The sequence below is a fragment of the Aotus nancymaae genome, unplaced genomic scaffold (assembly GCF_030222135.1).
Source record: "Aotus nancymaae isolate 86718 unplaced genomic scaffold, 86718_ANA_hifiasm-v0.15.2.pri h1tg000003l, whole genome shotgun sequence".
Classification (NCBI taxonomy): Eukaryota; Metazoa; Chordata; class Mammalia; order Primates; family Aotidae; genus Aotus; species Aotus nancymaae.
In genome coordinates this window covers 60,459,176-60,472,161 of record NW_026988414.1, presented here as the reverse complement: position 1 = coordinate 60,472,161, position 12,986 = coordinate 60,459,176, and positions in this window count along the sequence as shown.

The following is a 12,986-nucleotide window of genomic DNA, read 5'->3' as shown; positions in this document are numbered from 1 at the left end:
GTTGGATGAGAAGGTTGCAAATATATATATATATATTTTAATCTATAGGTTTCTTTTTCACTCTATTGATTGTTTTCTTTGCTGTGCAGAAGATTTTTAGTTTTCTATAATCTCATTTGTTTATTTTTGCTGATGTTGCATGTGCTTTTAAGGTTTTTAAACAAAACTTTTTCTCAAACCAATATCCTGAAGCATTTCCCCTGTTTTCTTTAATAGTTTTACAGTTTGGGGTCTTACATTTAGGTCTTTGATGGAGTTTGAGCTCTATCACAGAGACAGAGCTTATTTTTGTATAGGGTGAAGGTGGGGGTCTAGTTTCATTTTTATGCATATGGCTATCTAGTTCCTTGTATATATTTTTTAGTGAGGTGTCTATTAAGGTCTTTGGCCCAGTTTTAAATCAGACTTTTTTACTGTTGACTTTTAAGAGTTCTTTATATATTTTATACATTTTATCATTTTATTAAATAAGGTAATGCAGGTGAAAGGAGTATGTAATTTGCAGAATGTTATATGAATGTAAGAAGTTGCATGGAAAATTGAATTAATACAAAAGGCAATTAAAAGGTTATTACATTCTTTATAAGAGAATTCTTAACATTATGACATGATTTATTATAGGATTCTTATAAATGGTGATCACCTAGATAGTTCTGGTAAAATGATTATATTTCCCATATTTAATTTGCTCTTTTTAAAATTTCATAATTATAAAATTATGCAGAAACTTATTTCTGACTAATCACACAAGGCTAAGATATTTTTCCTTATATCATCTGAATAGAATTTTTGCTATATGTTTTAAAGCACTGTATAATAAAACTACTCTTATAATCTGTTAACTTTAATTTTCAGACTAAGGAAACTGGTTAGTTCTAAAGATATTAGCAAATATATTATAAATGGTGGCCTTGTTTTTACACAATCTATTTAATTAAGTCACAGTTTTAGTGTCAGGAAGTTTGGTCATTTTTCTCTGTGATATTTTAATGATCTACTTTTATATAATGCACCAGACTGAATTTTCAGTTGATCTAGTTCTGTCATAACTTTGCCAAAATCACTGACTCAGCCATTTTTTATTTCAGTGCTTTTGGTCACATAGTCACAGTTTTAGAGTGCTTCAATTTTTCTAACTGTTAGGTTATAGGGAAGACCTATTACTGTCTCTAGTTATAACCTAATTCTTCCTGTTCATGACAGGGTCTGTTACCTGTTTTAGACCTTGTCTTTCATCTGGTCATGTAGGTGTTTCTTATTTGGGAGCTATTTCTGACACTTCTTTTTCCTTTAGGGTATGGTTTTTTAATGAAAGTGAAGATTTTTCAAACTTGCCTACGTGATGCTTGTTGTATACATGCATATTGCCATCCAGTTTGGGTTTTATGACATTTCTAGGGGAAAAATTATGATTTGTACAATTCATAAGTTAGCGTTTTTCCAGTGCTTTGTCCTGCTGGCGCAGCATAAACTTTAGAGATGGCAAAGACTATGGGGAAGGAAATTAATATCTATTGAGGACCAAATCATACGCTAGGTGTTATATAAAGCATTTACACACATTATCACATGTAAATTCTAAACTAGACCCTTCAGACAGTAATATTTTCCCATTTAATAGGTGAGAAAACAAAGGCTGGTAAATTTTTCATGGCTGTATGGCTAATAAATGCTGGAGCTCATATTAACCCCAGGTTTATCTGAGTCCCTTGTAACAATTTCTATTGCTTTTCTTCATCATAGAAAAATCCGATCATTTTCTAACAGCTCTACTTATAATTAACGTACAATAAACTGGACATATTTAAAGTGTACAATTTGATAAGATTTATAATAGGAATAAATCTGTGAAATCATGAACAAAGTCAAGAAAATGAAGATATCCATCTCTCCAAAAATTTCCTCATACCTCTTTGTAGTCTTTCCCTCCATATCTCCCTCCCAATTTCAGATAACTTGTTTTCTATTACTATGTATCAATTTGTATTTTCAATAACTCTATGTAAATGAAATCTGAAAGTATGTGCTGTTTTATATACAAAATATTTTATATAGCACAATTCTTTAAGATTTATTCATGTTGATGTAAATACCAACAATTCATTTCATTATTTAAAAAAACAGATAATTGTAAATTTATCCATTGATGGATATATGGGTTATTTTTAGGTATTGGCTGTTACTAAGAGAATTGCTATGAACATTCATGTAACAAGTGTTTGTAAGCATGTATGCTTTCATTGGTCAAGTATAAATACCTGGAAATAATATTGGTAAATAATATGATAGATATATGCTAATTTTTAAAACAACTAAACATATTTCTGAAATGGTTGTATATTTGGTATTTCTACGTGAAATATATGAGAGTTCCAGTCATTCCTCATCCTTGCCAACACTTCATATTGTTCCTTTCTTTAATTTTATTCAGTGGAATATGAGTAGTATCGACTTTATCAATTTATTTTAACATTAATTTTTGTTTCCCTAATGACTAATGATTTTGAAAATCTTTTTCTATGCTCTTAAAAATTCCTACATCTTTTTGGAAAAATGTCTGTTCAAATTAATTTCTCATTTATTTATTGGAATGTTAGTTTTCTTACTGATTTTGAGAATTGTCTATAAGTTTTGGATATAAGTCTAATGTAAGATGGACAATCTGAAAATATTTTGTCCCAATCTGTGGCTTGATTTGCATTTTTTGTCAGTGTTTTTGATGAGCAAAAATCAAAATTTTTAATTTTGATTAAATCCAGTTAATTGTTCAATCTATTGTCTATCTACATTAATACCAAATTACAGTAACAAAATACCTCTGATTATGGTAACAAAATATCTTGATTTATGTATAGTCTTGACTATCATAGCTTTATGGTAAGACACAAAACCAGTAATGATAGTCTTTCACATTTGTTCTTCTTTTTCAAGTGTGTTTTGAAATATGAGGCGGTAATCAGGGTAAACCTAAAGAGCTAGCACAGGATATGAGTCACCTAGAGAAACCTTGTGAATTTTAGAGGGTTTTGATTTATTTGTGAACATTGTTTAAAAGCTCAAATCTACCTAAATTATCCTGTAATTCCAAACCTTGGAGAGGTGAATTTCGGTAAAAAATCCATTCATTTATAAAAATATCACTTAAATTAAAAAATTTCCTTTAAATTCTCTAATAGGAGTTAGATTTAATCTAAATTCCCAGATGGCTCAAACAAAAACAAAAATAAAACAATAACAAATGACTTAGCGTTAGTTAAGTGACTCAAACTGTACCGGGCAGCCACCCAAGCAAATGCAAGGCTGACATTTTAAACAAATAAATGTGTCATAATCTACAGTATTCAATGATAGGTTACCTGTGAGTCAAGAGACATTTATGCCATTTATATGAACTCTTTTTGGTTTCCAGTCTCCCAAAATCAATGGTTCAAGGTTCTGTCATGTGAAATTAAGTGAATCCTGGTGAAGCGTGTTAAGGAACTAATGAAAATTTCTAATGGTCCCAAATAAGGCAGAGGATAATTTAATTCTTAGATATTATAAAGAGGTATCAGATGCCTAATTATTAAATAGTACTAATTTCTACTTCACATGGGAAGAAAAATAAATGAGTACCCCGATTACTAATACTTTTGTTTTGAGAATATAGTCAAACGCTTGGGTGCACATTTTGTTTATGTTGCATATGACCAGAGCTATGTGATTACAATTACGAATAAAATAAGTCATATGGTGAAACTCTTTGTTTTACAATGAAAATAGCCTCTTTAAATATTACTTTAATGAAGATTATATCAAGAGCAAATTATTCCAGTGTAGCTGAGTAGCTATTATCATTCACTGTTTTTAGTAATTACCCATAGCATAAATGTTCTCTAATGAAATATTTCTCACACCAATGTCTGTCATATTATTTTGGGGCCATAGTAATCTAAAATACTTTTTTATGAGAAGCAAAATTTCAGAGGAGACAATCAAACGAAATCTTTCAGTGGCTACATTTTTCACAGATCTAGATTTATGTTTTCATTCAACAATGTATATAGAGACTATGAACTTTCTTTTCTCTTTTCAAATATCTGCTCAATATTTTCTTTAAAGTGCCTGTATGTCTATTTTATATTTATTGCTTATAATTCACATACCAATACTGCTATCCTTTCATGCTAAACAGGAAGCATGAACAATCACAGCAGTTTATCTAGGCCTTTTGATTCAATCTAAAGGCCTAGATTAACTACTATGGAAATCTAAAGGCCTAGATTAACTACTATGGATGCAATTCCAAACCTTGCTCAAATGCAAACACACAGGTCAAGTTGTAGACGTTGCTTCTGACTACTGGAAACACACAGGTCAAGTTGTAGACATTGCTTCTGACTACTTTCTCATCTACCCACTGAGGAAGAACTTCTTCATTGGAAAAATTGATTTTATAATATTGACACTGCTGCTTACCCTAATATTCATCCCTGAAATTATAAGAACTTGTGAGCTTCTACGTGGAGACTCCTATACCTCTGAAATAAAACCTGGTAACACAGAAATAAGCTATAGTTGCCAGCCTTCAATTTTGTCTACAATTTGACACAAATCTGGTGACTATAGCAACAACTTGGCAAGGCCATACATATGGCAGAATGCCTGTACTACTGATTATAATTTTCTGTTGATTGACTTTGAATTCAGAAGGCTGGTTACTCTCGGTCAAATTTAAGAGAATGAAATGCTTAGGAGAAAAATTTTAGCATCATTTGTGCTAAGCAATGGAACAATTACAACCATTAGCATACCCATTTTTACCAACTTTATTATTCACATCTATGAATTCATAATAATTATGCCCATATATTAAGTAGCTCATGTAATACACACTTCATTGTACGTGCTTATAAAAATGTACTGTCAACAAAGTAAATGGGTAAGTATAACCTACACATATGCCACACGTTACTTTTATATAAATCCAAGCATTCACATTTAAGATCATTTAGATTTTTTACATTGGTAAAAAAAAATTACCTCATGCAAATTATAGACTTCTCAATTTGCTATAACACAAGCAGTTTTTAAGAGAATGTCCCCTAAAGGCACTGGTGATTTGACATATAAATGTAAGACAACTAATATGTTCTTACTAACACTGTACAGTATAAGAAACACATGTCTTATCTTTCTCTAACAGAAATTTTTGTTGATTTGTTATAGCTGGTGACAATAGTCATGAATGGTGCCAATAGGAATGAATGATAATTTAGTTGACTTTAAGTAAGGCTACTAAAGTACAGAAATATTTTAAAAGAAGATTACTTAGATTTAATAAATTTGTAATTGAAAAAGATGCTATAATTTTTTGAAAGAAAATGATCATTTGAAATAATCGATTTCACCCATTTCATCTTGAAATACCAAATTAAGGGTTTACTACAACTCAATACTAAAACTAAAAAAGTCCACATTACCTTTTTGTGTCCACCTGTAAATTAGGTTGCTTTTTCCAAGACATTCTAATTATAAAATCCATGTTTCAGTTATTCAAGTCAACTGTGACTAAATGGACCTGCTTTAAGTCTGACTTCACCGGCTGTATTAATTTCAGACCATGTGTCTCCTTTCTTCGGTTTCCTCTATTGATTCTGGAAAAAGAGAAAGGTATTTGATTAGAATGAAAGTGTATACTCCAGCCCATTTTGATATTTCATTTGCAAGTGACTTCCTGTAATGTCCTTCTCCTTTGATCTAATAATGAAAATGTGTCAGTATATTCTCAGTACAACAGCGAGGTAAAGCAGCCCAAGCCTCCTGGGGCCAGAGGGACTACATATGAATTTAAAATGAGAAGACTATACTCCTAGTACTTGGCAAGGAGTGTGCTGCAGACCTCTATTTTCTCCCTTTGGCAATTGAACCAACTGAGAATTTAAAAATGGGTGTTACATCTCTTGAGTAAGAGATGGGGGTGGGGAAGAAAAAGGAGAATGAGACAACATTAAATAGTAATTGTCTTGAGATTTTCTGCTCACTGGAGAATTATGATTAACTGAAACAATTTAAAACAAAAACCAAAATATGTGGTTGTACACCCATTTCAACTTATACATCATAATTCTTTATGGTGTTAATAGTATTTTGAATAGTAAAGTCTGATATGAATTTGAACTCACATTGGAAAAAACTGCTTAAAACATTTCCCTCTAAGTTCACATGAAAATAAGTTCAAGTTACGTTCATTTCTAAAAGGCTAACAAAAAATGAATGTATCTAGATAGTAACAAAATACAGTATAATGGGTGACTGAGTTTGGAAATTAGATATATCTAATAGAAAATGCACATGCTAAATTTATTTTAATTAAAAAATTCCAGCTGAATTTGTAATTCATGCACATGTCACATATTGATGTGATGTAGTTAATATCCTTAAGATTAGAGGAACATTTTAACTCTTTCAAAAAAACCGTAAAATCAATATAATATTTTGTTTCAGTTTTGCCTTAAAAGGATGACTTAAATAAATGTAATACATATAATTAACATGGTTATACACCCATATTAAGTAATGTATACATATTATTTCTTAGATACATATATTTACAGTTCTGTAATTTTAGTGGGTCAAACACTGTCCCTCCAAAAGATATGTCTGAGTCCTAGTCCCCACTACCTGTGGAAATCTCTCTTACTTGGATGTTGGGCTGAGGTCATCCTGGATTTAGGGTGGACTCTAAATCCAATGACTGGTCTTTATAAGAGAAGAAGAAGTATATCTGAAATGCAAGAGGAAAACCACATGAAGACAGAGGTACATATTGGAATGATATGTCTACAAGGTAAGGAACTTCAAATATTGCCACAGCCCCTAGAAGCTAGGAATAAGGCACTGAACTGATTCTCCCCTAGAGCTTCCATAAGGAATCAGTCCTGCTGACATCTTGATTTCAGATTTCTGGCCTACCGAATTGTGGGAGAATAAATTTCTGTTGTGAAAGGCATCAAGTTTGTGGTAACTTGTTAGGCCAGCTCTAAGAAATATAATAGAGTGATCTAGCAATAAATGTAAGCACACCTGATCACAATTTTAATTGGCCACCTATCACCTCAAAGGTCAAGGACAATTGCATATAGCAATAAAATAATCCAACGAGAACCATCTCTCGAAATATGAAATTTTGACTGCAGAAGTGACCACGGAGAATTTTTACTGGGAAAACTCAGAGTTTGCATTTAGACATTTCAGAAAAAAAGCAGACATCAAGTTAGGTGGGGACAAAGACAATTCTATAGGCATTCAATGTTCAGAAGGCAAGCTGGGAATTTAGTAGATGGTGTTATAAATCTGCCTTTGATCCTTTAGGAAGAAAGAATAGAGAAATTGCTTCTAAAACAAACTCGTGTCTTCAAAGGAGAAATTCTTACTGCTTTCAAATAATTTGGAATTCACCCTTTGACCAGATTTTAACTTTTTATTCATCTGCTTTTGTGAAACTTGTGTCTAACACTTCTTACTTAAAAATAAATTCCTGGATTCTACCCAAAATATTCTCATTCAGTAGGGCTGGGGAGATGTGAGTTGTATTATTAATAATTAATAATTATTAATAATTTGAGTAATTATGACAAAGGAGGTAGTGGTCAACATTTTGAAGTACAGTGCTTAGAAAATGTGTTGTATCCTTACACATCATAAAATATCCCACGACACTTACTAAAAATATTGCTTCTCCAATTCTTACTCCTGACCCATTGAATTAGAATCTGCAGTTTGTAAGACCTGCTGTGATTATTATGACTAGGCAATTCACAAGACAGTGGCTTAGAACCAAAACTCTGACCTTGATTAATTCTGATACATGCCTTGACATCAATATAAGAAAGCAGGGGTTTAAAGAAGAATATAAACCCATTATCTACCATATATCACAGTATACATAAGTTGTAGAAAACACAGCAACTAGACCTGGTAGAAAAATTCAAGTTTTGTTCAAAAGTAACTTTGAGGTCAATGTTCATCCTAGTGTCTTTCTCAGCATCTGCAGATTCCCCCAGCCTGCTGCTTGAACAGTTGCTAATGAATGAAGATCACCCCAGTCTGGCCCCCTGCTGTTGCTCATTTGCCCATTAGCATCTGCTTAAGCAGCAGGCTGGGGGAAGCTCTGGTGCCCAATCAATGTAGCTGATGAGGTCTGGGGTAGGGAGGCCTCTGCTGCCAACAGAGCCAGAGTATAAATCAACTCCAATCTTGGCAAAGGTTATTAATCTTTGAAAGGGTGACTTATATATCACGGTGCTGGGATGGAGAAAAGCTATGCTTGACATTTATGGCAAACTAGATAAAGCTGAAACATTATTTGTATGCTAACTTGGGCAAATCCGTTGAATGTCTTAAGTCACAGGTTCCTTAACCTGGAAAGTGATTTACAATAAGGTTCTAACCTTATCCAATGCTAGATACTTGCCCAGAGATACAAAAACACCCCAAGAAAGAAAACTACCATAAGGCTTTTTGGGGGTTAATTATCCTATTTTTATTTAAAACACAAGATCACCTTATTATCAAATTTATCAGAAACAGACTAATTCTACTCTCTCAAACTAAGTATTTGTTATTTCCAAATTTTACAATTTGCAAATTTGAAGACTTTGAGAGGTTAGTTATAGATAATAAAAGAAGTTGGCTGGAAACTGAAAAGAAAGATCCATTCCATCCTGAGCATGGGTACTAGCTTTATCTCCACATAGAATGGCCTACTTTAAATATTCTGAACATAGGCAGAATGCCTGTGAAAAATGATGGATGTAGCATTGTAGGGAGAAGAGGAAGGCTGGCACAGATTAGAGTGAGGCTAGGGTGGTGTATTGTCAGCAAAACAGGGTTTAAGTTACACAGAACATATGGAGTATTAAACAATGATATAGCATCTGAAAGTACTTTGCACATTGAGAAGTACTAAATGTAAACAGGTTAGTCTGTGAATTAGATGTCATTTTTCACTCCTGTGAGGGATTTTTAAGTGATATAAAAAGTAATATTCAAACAGACCCACTGAGGACTGAATGTTAAGTACTTTGCAAATACAAGGCACTTCGTCGAAAAATTGCTACATTTTCTAGAGTTACAGTGGACAAAGTACAGTGCTTGGAATTCCCCTTTGAGTATATTAGAAAAATATTAAACAAGATTTCTCTCTCAATAAGAATTCTGGCTATTAAGCAGATGCTATCCATATATGAAAAATAAAATCACTACATAATCATATACCGATATTATTCTATGATATATTGAAATAATAATATTAAAGTGTAACAAAATTACTGACAAAATAGTTTGAATGCAATCACTTTTGTCATCTCAGTAGTGTCTTTCTAAATTGTTATATAATGATTTACTTAATTTCTCCCCTGATATCATCCTTTGCTTCAAAAATTTGGCTTTCAGATGCAAAATCTTATAAATGAGCATTAATCTGTATATTTAATGAAAAATGCCAATGTACTATTAATAGTAAAGTAATAACATTAATAATGTGTCTGTGTAATAATATACAATGGATGACAATTTATCTCATCATCAGCCGAATAAAATGCAAACCCTCCCAAAGCAACCAGGATTTTAAGAATTGTAGCACCTGGACATCAGTGTTCGAGTTTGTCCAATTGTTCAGCAGAAATCGGCAGTAAGTGGCACTAACATTTTCAATTACTTTTGGGTATAACTTTCATGAATAGCAATTTCAATTACAAAACAAACAAAATATGTGAATACTCTGATTATTATTCTTTAGAATATTTCATGGCTTTTCTTTCTGCATTGAGTATAATCACCAATCTGGCATTGAGAACAAAATCATGTACAACTTCAGAAATATGTATAGTATCCATAAATATCAAAAGACCCACCTTAACAAGATAAAACAAAAATAGTGTTTTAAATGGTCTTAAGAGCATGAATAAATGCTTTTAAAAGTGTCTTAGAAAGCCACATCAACCAATAAATATAGTCAACTCAAGTGAAGGGTTCTAGGTTTGAGAAAGGTCGAAGGTGAATTTCTAACTGCTATTGTCTTTTAATTTTATGTATGTGTGTATGTATATATGTATGTACGTAGAGACAGGGTCTCACTATGTTGCCCAGGCTGGAGTGCAGTAGCTATTACTGGCACAATTGTAGTACACTACAGCTTCAAACTGCTGGCATCAAGCAATTCTCCTGCCTCAGCTTTCTGAGGAGCTGGAACTAGAGGCATGTGCCACTGTGCCCAGCTCTATTAATCTTTTGAACAACATTATTTTCTCCATGTATTCATTGTGTAATGAGGTAAATATAATTAAATGTGTAGAGCATTAAAAGATAATGTTGATTAACCAAACTAAACTGTCCAATAACTAAATAAGAATCCTATAATATACACCAGTATCAAAATAACATTTCCACCTCTAGCCTGGATCTGGGTGTTCTAAAGCCAAATATCTAAAGCTGGTATTTTAACTACCTCACATGATTTGAGGCATGCCAACATTGAAAACCCAAGATCTATATAACCCACAGATAGGGCAGCCAGGCCAGAGCTGCTAAAGACCATTGATTAATCCAGAAACATGTGAGCCACTCCCTGTCCCATGAGTTCCCTTAGGATCAACCCAGATGATTCCTTTCCTTTGGCCACCAGTTTGCAGAATTAGCTATTCTTGATCTGAGGGACTCCAACAGAAAGTCCTTAACTGGTCCTTATATTGGGGAGCTGGCCAGGGTAGTAGTAAGAAATGACTACTACCCTTAGTGGGTAAAGTTTGAAAAAGGTTAGGTCTGGTTAGTCCAGACCTGAGAGTTATATACAGAGGCCTGAATCTGGGGCACAATTGCCTGGAACTGAGAAGGCTTCCCCATGAAGGTGAAAGTTATGAAAACCTATTTTTTTGTTTGTTTTAGTCAGGATGGTACCAAGTTAGGAGCTGTCTACATGAGGATTAACCTCTTAGTCTAAAAGGAAATTTATTCTTAAAAACTTTGTCTTAGAGGAAATGCTTCCTCTTGATCCAGGCCTTTACCACTAATCAGTGAGTTTATAACCTCTGGAACAGTCCTTGCTTTGCTAATTCACTTGATTGACTCTAGCTAGAGTCAAAGATTCCTTTTCTACGCCACATCTGGCAACAGTGATCCCAGGACTTCCAGGAGATCTGCTTTAAAACCCTATGAATCTCTGATAATAGTAACCCATTTTCCTAAGCCTTATGTCCCTACAGCTGAAGAGCTTCTACCTCCAGCTCTCTCCTTAATTCTCTCTGCTGTGAAAAGACGGCTCTACTTTACTCCCATTCCAGAGATCATCTCCCAATACACACCGGTAATATCCACCCTTAGCCCTGACACCCTTCCTTCCAAAACAGATATCTGTTCCTTGATGGCCATCCATAACTATAATGGGTATGGTGAGATTTTCAATAGCATTTATTGAGCCTCTGCATGTTCTTTCTTGTAGAAATTTGAGAACTCTCTTAATTACACAAGAAAGGAAAAGTAGATATTTATTTATTTATTCATTATTTCATTTATGTTATATAATTGCTGAATGAAATGCTTGACTTTGCCTGAAGGACAGAGCTCACTTTGAAAAATTCTTTCAGTCAAAAATCTTAGTTGATGTTATCCTTGAGTTATGGGTGGAACTGGGCTTACCATCCCTCATATTAATATGTTGAAGTTCTAATCCCTGTTTCTAAGAACTAAGAGCACGATCTTATTTGGAAATAGGATTGTTGCAGATGTAATTAAGTAAAGATGAGTTCACACTGGAATAGAGTGGGACACTAATCCAATATGATGATTGTTCTTATATAAAAACAAAATTTGGTGATATATACACACACCAGAAGCACACCATGTGGAGATAAAGACAGAGATCATGGTGATGCAACAGAAGCCAAAAATGCCAAAGATTCCAGCAAACTAACAGAAGCTGTGAGAGAGGCATGGAAAAGATTTCTTCCTCATGGCCCTCAGAAGGAACCAAACCTGCTGCCATCTCGATCTCAGACTTCTAACCTCCTAAACTGTGAGGCAATAAATTTCTGTTGTTTAATGCTCCCAGTTTGTAGTACTTCATTATGACAGCGTGCCAAATTAATAACACCTTGATTTTTAAGTTTAAGAATCTATTCTGAAATAACAACAAAGAAAACTTTTATTTAATGTACTAGATAGAAAATTTAGCTTATATTACATTTTGCAAACTGTCCACATTCTATCCAAAGCCACAAACCATAAGAAATGTAAGAGATTTCTAAACAGAAAAACACTTCACCATTCTTTGAACACTGTAGAAGAGAATAGAAACTAGGAGTTCACAGACTAAATTTGTTTTCTTAAGTATTGTAGCTTCCCTGACACAATGCTTTCAAGTGTTGGATATATATCAATGCCCTTAGAGGGGAACTGGATATTTCAATTGTATACAGAACACACTCCTCTCTGTGGTCATATGCTCTCCAATATTACACATTTATGCAGGCTTCTTGGCACATTACAAGCAACTGGACTTATTGTCTTGGCTCTGACTGGTTTAATCCAAGTATACTTCCTATGAAGTACCAATTAAAAGCTTTCATTAAACTGTGCTTCCGTCTCTGTCCTAGGATTACATTAAGAGACACTGCTTAATCATCAGCTGTTTCAAGGACATTGCCCATTCTGTCATTCAGTAACAATGGTAAAAAAAAAAAAAAAAAAAAAGTATTATTTCTTTACAGATGCTAGTGAAAAATGACAATCTTATAAATAATCATGGGTTCCCTTTTAAAAATTCATTTCATTATAGAATGTACACATATATCAGATTATCACTTTGTATACCTTATAAATATGCAATCTTTATTTGTCAATTAAATATTCCAACATTAAAAAAAACTCAGTTACAAATTTTTTCTCATTTTCTGTGTTATTTTGTACATCTTAAAATCTTTTGCATATTAATGTGATGTACAAGACAT